This window comes from Nicotiana tabacum, chromosome 5 (assembly GCF_000715075.1).
Source record: "Nicotiana tabacum cultivar K326 chromosome 5, ASM71507v2, whole genome shotgun sequence".
Taxonomy (NCBI): Eukaryota; Viridiplantae; Streptophyta; class Magnoliopsida; order Solanales; family Solanaceae; genus Nicotiana; species Nicotiana tabacum.
Genome location: NC_134084.1, coordinates 104,115,623 through 104,124,352, shown reverse-complemented (window position 1 = coordinate 104,124,352; position 8,730 = coordinate 104,115,623). Strand labels below are relative to the sequence as shown.

The 8,730-nt window shown below is 36.0% G+C and overlaps 1 pseudogene; it reads left to right on the top strand.

Moving 5' to 3' along the window:
* Nucleotides 1-2,818: 2,818 nt before the first annotated feature.
* Nucleotides 2,819-5,558, top strand: LOC107775736 (FT-interacting protein 3-like; annotated as a pseudogene).
* The last annotated feature ends 3,172 nt before the right edge of the window (nucleotides 5,559-8,730 follow it).

The following is an 8,730-nucleotide window of genomic DNA, read 5'->3' as shown; positions in this document are numbered from 1 at the left end:
TAACGAGATCAGACGTTTACTAATTTCTCAAAACCTTTGGAATTTCAGTTTAACAATTTTTCTCAAAAATTCATTTCTCAGGCTAGGGACTTCGGAATTCGATTCCGGGCATACGCCCATGTCCCATATTTTACTACGTGCCCTCCGAGACCGTCAAAATATGGGTTCAGGTCTGTTTACTCATAATGTTGATTGAAGTCAACTAAAATCAACTTTTAAAGGCAAAAATTATTATTTTCTCGAATTTTCACATAAGGGTTTTCCGGAATCGCGTCCGGACTGCGCACGCAAATCGAGAAGAGATAAAATGAGGTTTTTAAGACGATCTCGAAACCCAAATTTGATTTCTAAAATAAGAGATGACCCTTTGGTCATCACATTAACTCTAATGCCAATTTTGGATTTTTTCCATCTGTTTTGGGGTTGAACTTTAGAAAGTTTAAACTTTTGGCATCCGAATCACATTGTAAGCTCCTTGTGTCATCAGAGTTGCAACAGTCTGATTCCCCATCTTCAACATTCAACTTTCTCTGTAGCTCTTCACTAACCTCATAACAATTGTGCATATTGGGGCCATTAAATATTGGAATAAAGAATGGTGTTCACATGAATACATACACAATATTTATTTTATATTATTTACCTTTTGTAGGGCATATAAAATTCTAGATAAGGAACAATGCTATAGAACTTCAAAAGATAGTAAAATATTGTAAAAATAATGGAGATTTCGGAAACAAATTAAGAAGGAATTTTTACAAAATACAAGTAGCAAGAACACTCACCATAACTAGGGTTTATTTCATCTGTGCTCCTAATAATCATTGCTGGGATTGCAAATAGTAAAGGCTTGAAATGTAATCAAGAAAGCTAGGATTTTTTTACTTGTTGTAATAGAGATAAATTACCTACTATAATAGAGATAAAACGAGTGAATTGGAGAAAGGAAGCTCTTAAAAATGAGGGAAATCGACTGAATCGGGGATAAAAGAGCGGGTATTTCTTTGTCTTAAGCATCGCGTGCAAATCACGTGTTATATCTCTATTAATTAGGTTTTTAACAGGAATGAGTAAGACTAAAAATGCTCAAGTTTTGTATACTTAGAGGACAAATAGTGCTAAGGGTTATAGTTATAGAATAAAGTTAAGCCTACCCCTAAAAATAAAAGATAATTTTGGCCAAAAACGTAGTTATTTTTCGATGAAATCACTCGGTATTCGAAATTTATTGGTCCGCTAATTCAAAGTCTCACCTAATACCCTATCAAGAAAGTAAGCTCTTTATGCCATAATTCTTCGTTCCCATGACTAAAACTTAAGAACATTAATTAAGGACGAAGTCATTCTAAATATCCTATCATATTCGTTAGTGGTTGGATACGGATTTATGCTTGATCAGTTACACACAAATTAAAGACCCATCCCAAACATTTAAGGGTCGTTTAGTTACTAAGATTAGGATTATAACCTCGAATAAAATTTAGGATTGTATTTATTCTATATTTAGTTATGAGTATTAGTTAATATCAATATAAATTTTATACCAAAAACTTAATATTAACTAACTAGCATTGCATTTGGGATCACTATCCCAAAATTTTAATCCTACGATATTAGTCCCTGAATAATCCTGTTTGAAATCAAACGACCCTTACAAGATATGCGATGATTATTTTCTCTTATTTACTGTATTAGCTTATGCGAATTTTATGCTTTGATTAATTGTTCCAATACATCAAACTAAACAATCATTTAACATGATACGTACTGTAGTATTTAATTATTTTCTACGCATCAGAATTTAGCTAGGTTAAGAATTCACACGCGCGAGTCCCGACAAAATCCTCGCTCGCGCGACTCGTGTCGTGTGGTCAAGCAACGTAGGACACATAGTACCAAATAATTGAAAGAAACTGAAAGAAAAATTTAAGGAAAAAAAAAAAAACCACACAGAAAAACAAATATGGGAACAAATATTCACACACCAACATATATCTTTATCACCTTCGGTTTCGGTGTATTCTCAGAAGATGCGTCCCCCACCCCTAACCCCCTTCTACCCCAACCCCACCACCCACCTGAAACACACTGGAAAGGGAGTACCTGCTCTGTCATTCTCTTTCCTTTTTCTCTCTCTAACTTCACTGTTTTTCCCCTCTCTCTCTCTCACTCTTTGCTCTTTTTCTCTTTCTAGACCTCACTGTAGTATTCTCCATCACTTTGATACCAAAAGAAACTAAAACCCCTTTTTCTTTTTCTCCTCAACAAGGTTCCACTCTTCAGAACCTTATCAGCAAAATCCCATCTTTTCATCCTCAGCATCCACGAATCCTCTAGGTATATTCATTTATCTTTTATATAGAGGTTGGTTATTCCTTTTTTTTCTTTCTTTTAGTTAAATGAGCCCTTGAAAATTGAAGTTTCTATTTTTTGGTGGTGTTTCTTTATGGTGTTTGTTAAGCTATAATGTGGTTATATTTCTTTGCATTACAGGCCTATCTTTGTTTGCTTTATCCTTTTCTGTGGGAAAGTGAGAAGGGTCTTTTTTTTGATAGAGTTCATTAAAGCATTTTCTTGTGAACTTTTTTGTTGCTTTTGTTATTTTGGATTTGCTTTTTGTACGGTTTCTTAACTATTTTATTCTTAATTTTTTATGTTAGGTAGGGTTGAAGCATTCAGATGAATCAGATCTGAGGTTGTGAGTGAATGGTTTTGGCATTTTTTGGATTATGGGATCTAGGGTTAAACATATTTAAGCTTTCTCCCTTTAATATTTTTGGTTAACTTGCTTAGGATTGTTATATGTGAAGGTTATTTAGCATTACTGTAGTTTGAGCTGTCTCTGCTGAGATCCTTATTAGGGGGTTTGCTTTATTTGTTGATTATTGGCTCAACTGTGTTGGAGAAATTGAAGGGTTTTGGGACATTTTTTGTTGAGTGAGAATAAGTAGCATTAAAATGCAGCGACCACCGCAAGAAGATTTTTCGCTCAAAGAGACCAAACCCCACCTTGGTGGAGGGAAGGTCACAGGTGATAAGCTCACTAGCACCTATGACTTGGTTGAGCAAATGCAGTATCTTTATGTCCGGGTGGTGAAAGCAAAGGACTTACCTGGGAAGGATGTTACGGGCAGTCTTGATCCTTATGTTGAGGTTAGGCTCGGAAACTATAGGGGTACGACCCGTCACTTTGAGAAGAAGTCAAATCCCGAATGGAGACAGGTGTTTGCTTTTTCCAAGGATCGGATTCAAGCTTCTGTACTTGAGGTGACTGAAAGATAAGGATCTTGTTAAGGATGACTTTGTTGGTTGCGTTATGTTTGATTTGAATGAGATCCCAAAAAGGGTACCCCCAGATAGTCCTCTTGCTCCGCAGTGGTATAGGTTGGAGGACAGAAATCGTAACAAAGTTAAAGGAGAGTTGATGTTGGCTGTTTGGATGGGTACCCAAGCTGATGAGGCATTTCCTGAATCTTGGCATTCCGATGCTGCGACTGTTAGTGGTGCTGATGCTCTCGCAAATATAAGGTCCAAGGTTTACCTCTCACCAAAGTTGTGGTACCTTAGAGTTAATGTGATTGAAGCTCAGGACTTGATTCCCGGCGACAGAAGTAGGTTTCCAGAAGTTTATGTTAAGGCTATCCTTGGAAATCAGGCATTGAGAACCAGAGTTTCCATGAGCAAGACTATCAATCCGATGTGGAATGAGGATCTGATGTTTGTAGCAGCAGAACCATTTGAGGAGCCATTGATTTTGAGTGTGGAAGACAGAGTTGCACCAAACAAGGATGAAGTTCTTGGAAGGTGTGCTATTCCTTTGCAGTATATCGATAGGAGGTTGGATCACAGACCTATTAACAGTAAGTGGTATAATCTTGAAAAGCATATAATGGTTGAGGGAGAAAAGAAGAAGGAAATCAAGTTTGCAAGCAGGCTTCACATGAGGCTATATTTGGAAGGAGGTTATCATGTTTTGGATGAGTCAACCCATTACAGTAGTGATCTTAGACCAACTGCAAAACAGTTGTGGAAGTCCAGCATTGGTGTCCTAGAATTGGGTATTCTGAATGCTCAGGGCCTCTCGCCAATGAAAACAAAAGATGGGCGGGCAACAACAGATGCTTATTGTGTTGCCAAATATGGGCAAAAATGGGTTCGAACAAGGACAATTATAGATAGCTTTGCTCCCAAGTGGAACGAGCAATACACTTGGGAAGTATTTGATCCATGCACTGTCATAACTATTGGTGTATTTGATAATTGTCATCTGCATGGAGGAGATAAATCTGGAGGGGCAAGGGACTCGAGGATTGGGAAAGTCAGGATCCGTCTTTCAACTCTTGAAACAGATCGCGTCTACACACATTCTTATCCACTACTAGTTTTGCATCCTACTGGGGTGAAGAAGATGGGTGAAATTCACTTGGCTGTAAGATTTACTTGCTCATCATTAATGAATATGATGCATATGTATTCTCAGCCACTGCTACCCAAAATGCATTATATTCATCCATTAACTGTTAGCCAGCTCGACAGCTTAAGGCATCAAGCCACTCAGATTGTTTCAATGAGGCTGAGTCGTGCTGAGCCACCTTTGAGGAAAGAGATAGTGGAGTATATGTTGGATGTTGGTTCCCACATGTGGAGCATGAGAAGAAGCAAAGCTAACTTTTTCAGGATTATGGGTGTTTTAGGTGGATTAATTGCTATTGGTAGATGGTTTGATCAGATATGCCATTGGAAAAACCCAATTACGACTGTTCTGATCCATATCTTGTTCTTGATACTGGTTCTATATCCGGAGCTTATTCTGCCTACCATTTTCCTTTATCTCTTCTTAATCGGAGTTTGGTACTACAGATGGAGGCCTAGAAATCCTCCCCACATGGATACTCGTCTTTCTTGTGCTGATAATGCGCATCCTGATGAATTAGACGAAGAATTTGATACTTTCCCTACTTCACGTCCCCCTGATATTGTTCGGATGAGGTATGACCGTTTGAGAAGTATTGCAGGACGGATTCAGACTGTGGTTGGTGATTTGGCTACTCAAGGGGAGAGGCTACAGTCTTTGCTGAGCTGGAGAGACCCTAGAGCAACAGCATTGTTCGTTATTTTCTGCTTGATTGCTGCCATTGTGCTCTATGTCACGCCCTTTCAAGTTGTGGCACTCTTGACTGGATTTTATGTGTTAAGACATCCGCGGTTTCGTCACAAGCTACCATCTGCGCCGCTTAATTTCTTCAGAAGATTGCCCGCAAGAACAGACTGCATGCTATGAACTATACTGTTGGCTGGTATTATCCATTTCCCCTTGTGTCTTGAGTTGATGAACTATTTTAGAAATTAGCAGGGCTTTATTTTAGTGGTAAGTGTTAGGTCCTAGTGTGTGTAAGATCTCCCTGAAACTGTTAGATTTAGTGGATTTACTGGTTATTTATTCAATTTTGTTGAAATTTGGCTGCTAGAGCCTAGATGCAAGTCCATATTTGTAGTCTTGTGGGTTCTTTCTTTTTGAACTTTCTTCATGCGTAATTCAAAGTTTTCTGTCTATTCAAGTTGGATTTTACATCTTTATTGACATTATGTTTCGAATCCTTTATGATTTATTTGTTTATCAGAGTATTGCTAACCCAAAAATGTACCTATCTCGTAAACTTGTTACTTATTTTGAAGTGTAATACGTTAATTCCCAGGATAATGAATAAAATTACATGTTGATGTCGCTTATCATAAGAAAAGGTACCCCCGAGTAGTTATCAATGTGCGCGCAAGCTGACTGGACGTCACGGTTATAAAAAATATGATGTTCTCAAAGACTTAGATGGAACAAGTATGAGACTTGGGCTTTCCATCTAATCTTCTGAATTTGCTAGTGAACAGTCTTTTCTAATCGTTTATTCTCAAAAAAAAAATGTTGTGATAAAAGGTAGAAACTCAAGGATAAGCAAATTTTTTGTTGATATTTGTACTAGATTCGGTGTTGAGAATGTCAAGACAAAGACGTGTTAGCAATGTAATATATAAACTATTATTCGACCAATATGTGGACCATTGTTAATGTAACGAGGAATAAGTGTATTTAGCATTTGTATAATGCAAGTTGCCCATTATTTTAGTTGGTGATGCTTGAAGTCAAAATATTGTAGAGATTGCCGTGTGTTATGCTTTGTATGATTATTGTTTTATTGTTGGATCTGAAAGATCAGTGTGTACATATTCAAAGCAAATAAATGGTTATAAAACAAAAACAAATGCACTTTATGAGTTAACTTAAGAAAGGAAAAGAGAATTACTAAGCAATTTTTCTTTTTAAATAAAGGAAGAGTGAATTGAGTAAAGATTCATGGACTGAGAAATATAAGGTTGGCTTGGATGTTCTAGAAAAGCTAGATCCGTCTATGAGTGTGTACCTATTCAAAGCAAATAAATGGTTATAAAACAAATAATAAAGACAGAATTACAAGAAAATACACATGACTTCATACCATAACAAAATATGGCCTATATTTTTAAGTTTTACCCCACCTAGCCCACATTGTACATATTTTGAAAGCACTAGCAAATTTAAAATCTGTGTGCTAACAACCATTGCTTCTAAAAGCTATGGAGTTAAATCTGTGTTCTCACAACCATTGCTTTCACTCTCTCTTTTTCTCACATCTTTTACATATGCTTCAAGGGACCGTGTATTTTTTGCTTCTCCTCTTGTTCACCTGCTTGCAATGTAAGAAAATTGAAGAGTAGAAGTCCACCATTGAAGACAATTCAAAGCTTTGTTTTTGAATATGGATTTTTTTGAATTTGTTAGTTGTTTGAATTGGGTGTTGTTCCAATTGATTGAAAATATCAAAAGGAGTTCAAAATTTAAATTTGAAGTGATTTGGAGACTGGAGTAGAACCGAGTTAAATTTCAGAAAAAACGCAAGGAAGAAGACGAAGTCAGTTTTTTTGTATAATTATGTATAATAGTGTATATGAGCGTAGAAACACACCTTATACACTTTTATACACCTTTATACAAGCGTCTGTAGACGAACTTCTTCCACGATTTTCAGTTGCAATTCTTATTCAAAACCAGTCCAAATCTCCATTAAATGACTTCAAATTTTATATACAACCTCCTTATACTATTTCTAACAAGTCTTTATAACACCCACTCCAAATTTCTCACAAAATCAACAACAACAACAACCCAGTATAATCCCACTTAATGAGGTCTGGGGAGGGTAGTGTGTACGCAGACCTTACCCCTACCCTGGAGTAGAGATGTTGTTTCCAAATAGACCCCCAACATCCTTCCCTCCAAGAACTTCCCACCTTGCTCTTGAGGAGACTCGAACTCACAACCTCTAGGTTGGAAATGGAGGTTGCTTACCATCAGAGCAACCCACATATTTAAGAATTTGTTCCATCTAAGAATTTGATTTCTCACAAAATCAAATTCAAAATTTAAACCCACATATTTAAGCTTGTTAAAAGTCTAGTTTTTAACCTCCCAAATGAATTTGGTTTGTTGAATTAATATTTGAGTCACAGTTACTGATTCGAAAATTAATTTAAAATTTTGAGGAATCTTTTTTAAAAATTAAATAGTAATTTTGAGAACCTATTGGAGTTGGATGTTGAATCTTAGCCTATTATTTTTGGGCTAGTTGATTGTAAATTGAAATATGAGTTATAAAATTAAAAAGTAGGGAGCCCAGTTATTCGAATATGAAATTTTCCCAATAATAAATGCGCTTAATGAGTTAAATTTTGAATGCTACGAACTCAGACCTCCGTAAAGTCAAACCAAACGGGGCTTGGTGTACCTACAAAACCCGGTAAATGAGAAATGTTGAAAGTGTAACAAAATGCTACTAATTGAGAAAGGAAAAGAGAATTAGTACTTAGCAATTTTTCTTTTTCAAGAAAGGAAGCGAATTGAGTAGAAATTTATGGTATTGAGAAGTATGAGGTCTTATGTTCAAATACTAGCGAATTTGAGGTGCACGTTGGCTTGGATACTATGGTTATAATTTTTTTTTAACTATATAGTCGTATAGGAGGAGAGTCTTGGAGCAACGGTTAAATTGTCTTTGTGTGACCTAGGTCACGGGTTTAAATTATAGAATCAGCTACGAATACTTATATCAGGATCGGTTATCTACATCACATCGTCTTGAGGTGTGGCCCTTCCCCAAATCCTACATAAATTACAGGATATACTTTGTGTACCAAACTGCCTTTTAACGTAAAGTTGTATAGAGTGGTAATAATGGTAACGAAGCAACAAATTTATTGTTTGTTTAGATTTATTTAATTCTTCAATCCCAAACTACCAGTTTTCAACTGTTTGATAATGTGAATTTGGATTGAGTTTTTTTTCTTTCTTTTTCAAAGGATACTAATGAAATTGAAATTCTACGAAAACGTACAGATGACTAGATAATTTAATCTTACATCTCAATCCCAAGGCGTAGAGTTTATCAATTAGTGCTAAAGCCTTTCCATATTTATAAAAGTTAAAAATACTTATACATATGAAATATTTTGAAACAAATGTGAGAAAACACTTGAGATTAATGCTTTTACGGAGAATCCACTCGCTATGAATTTTTTGCGATTGTTAGACTATAATATTAAAAAGTTGAGCATACGGTGGTACTATTCCTTTAAGTACACCAATAAATAAATATTGTTTTAACTGCAATGTCTGTGTCAGTTCAGATTGTTTTTTTTTTAAAT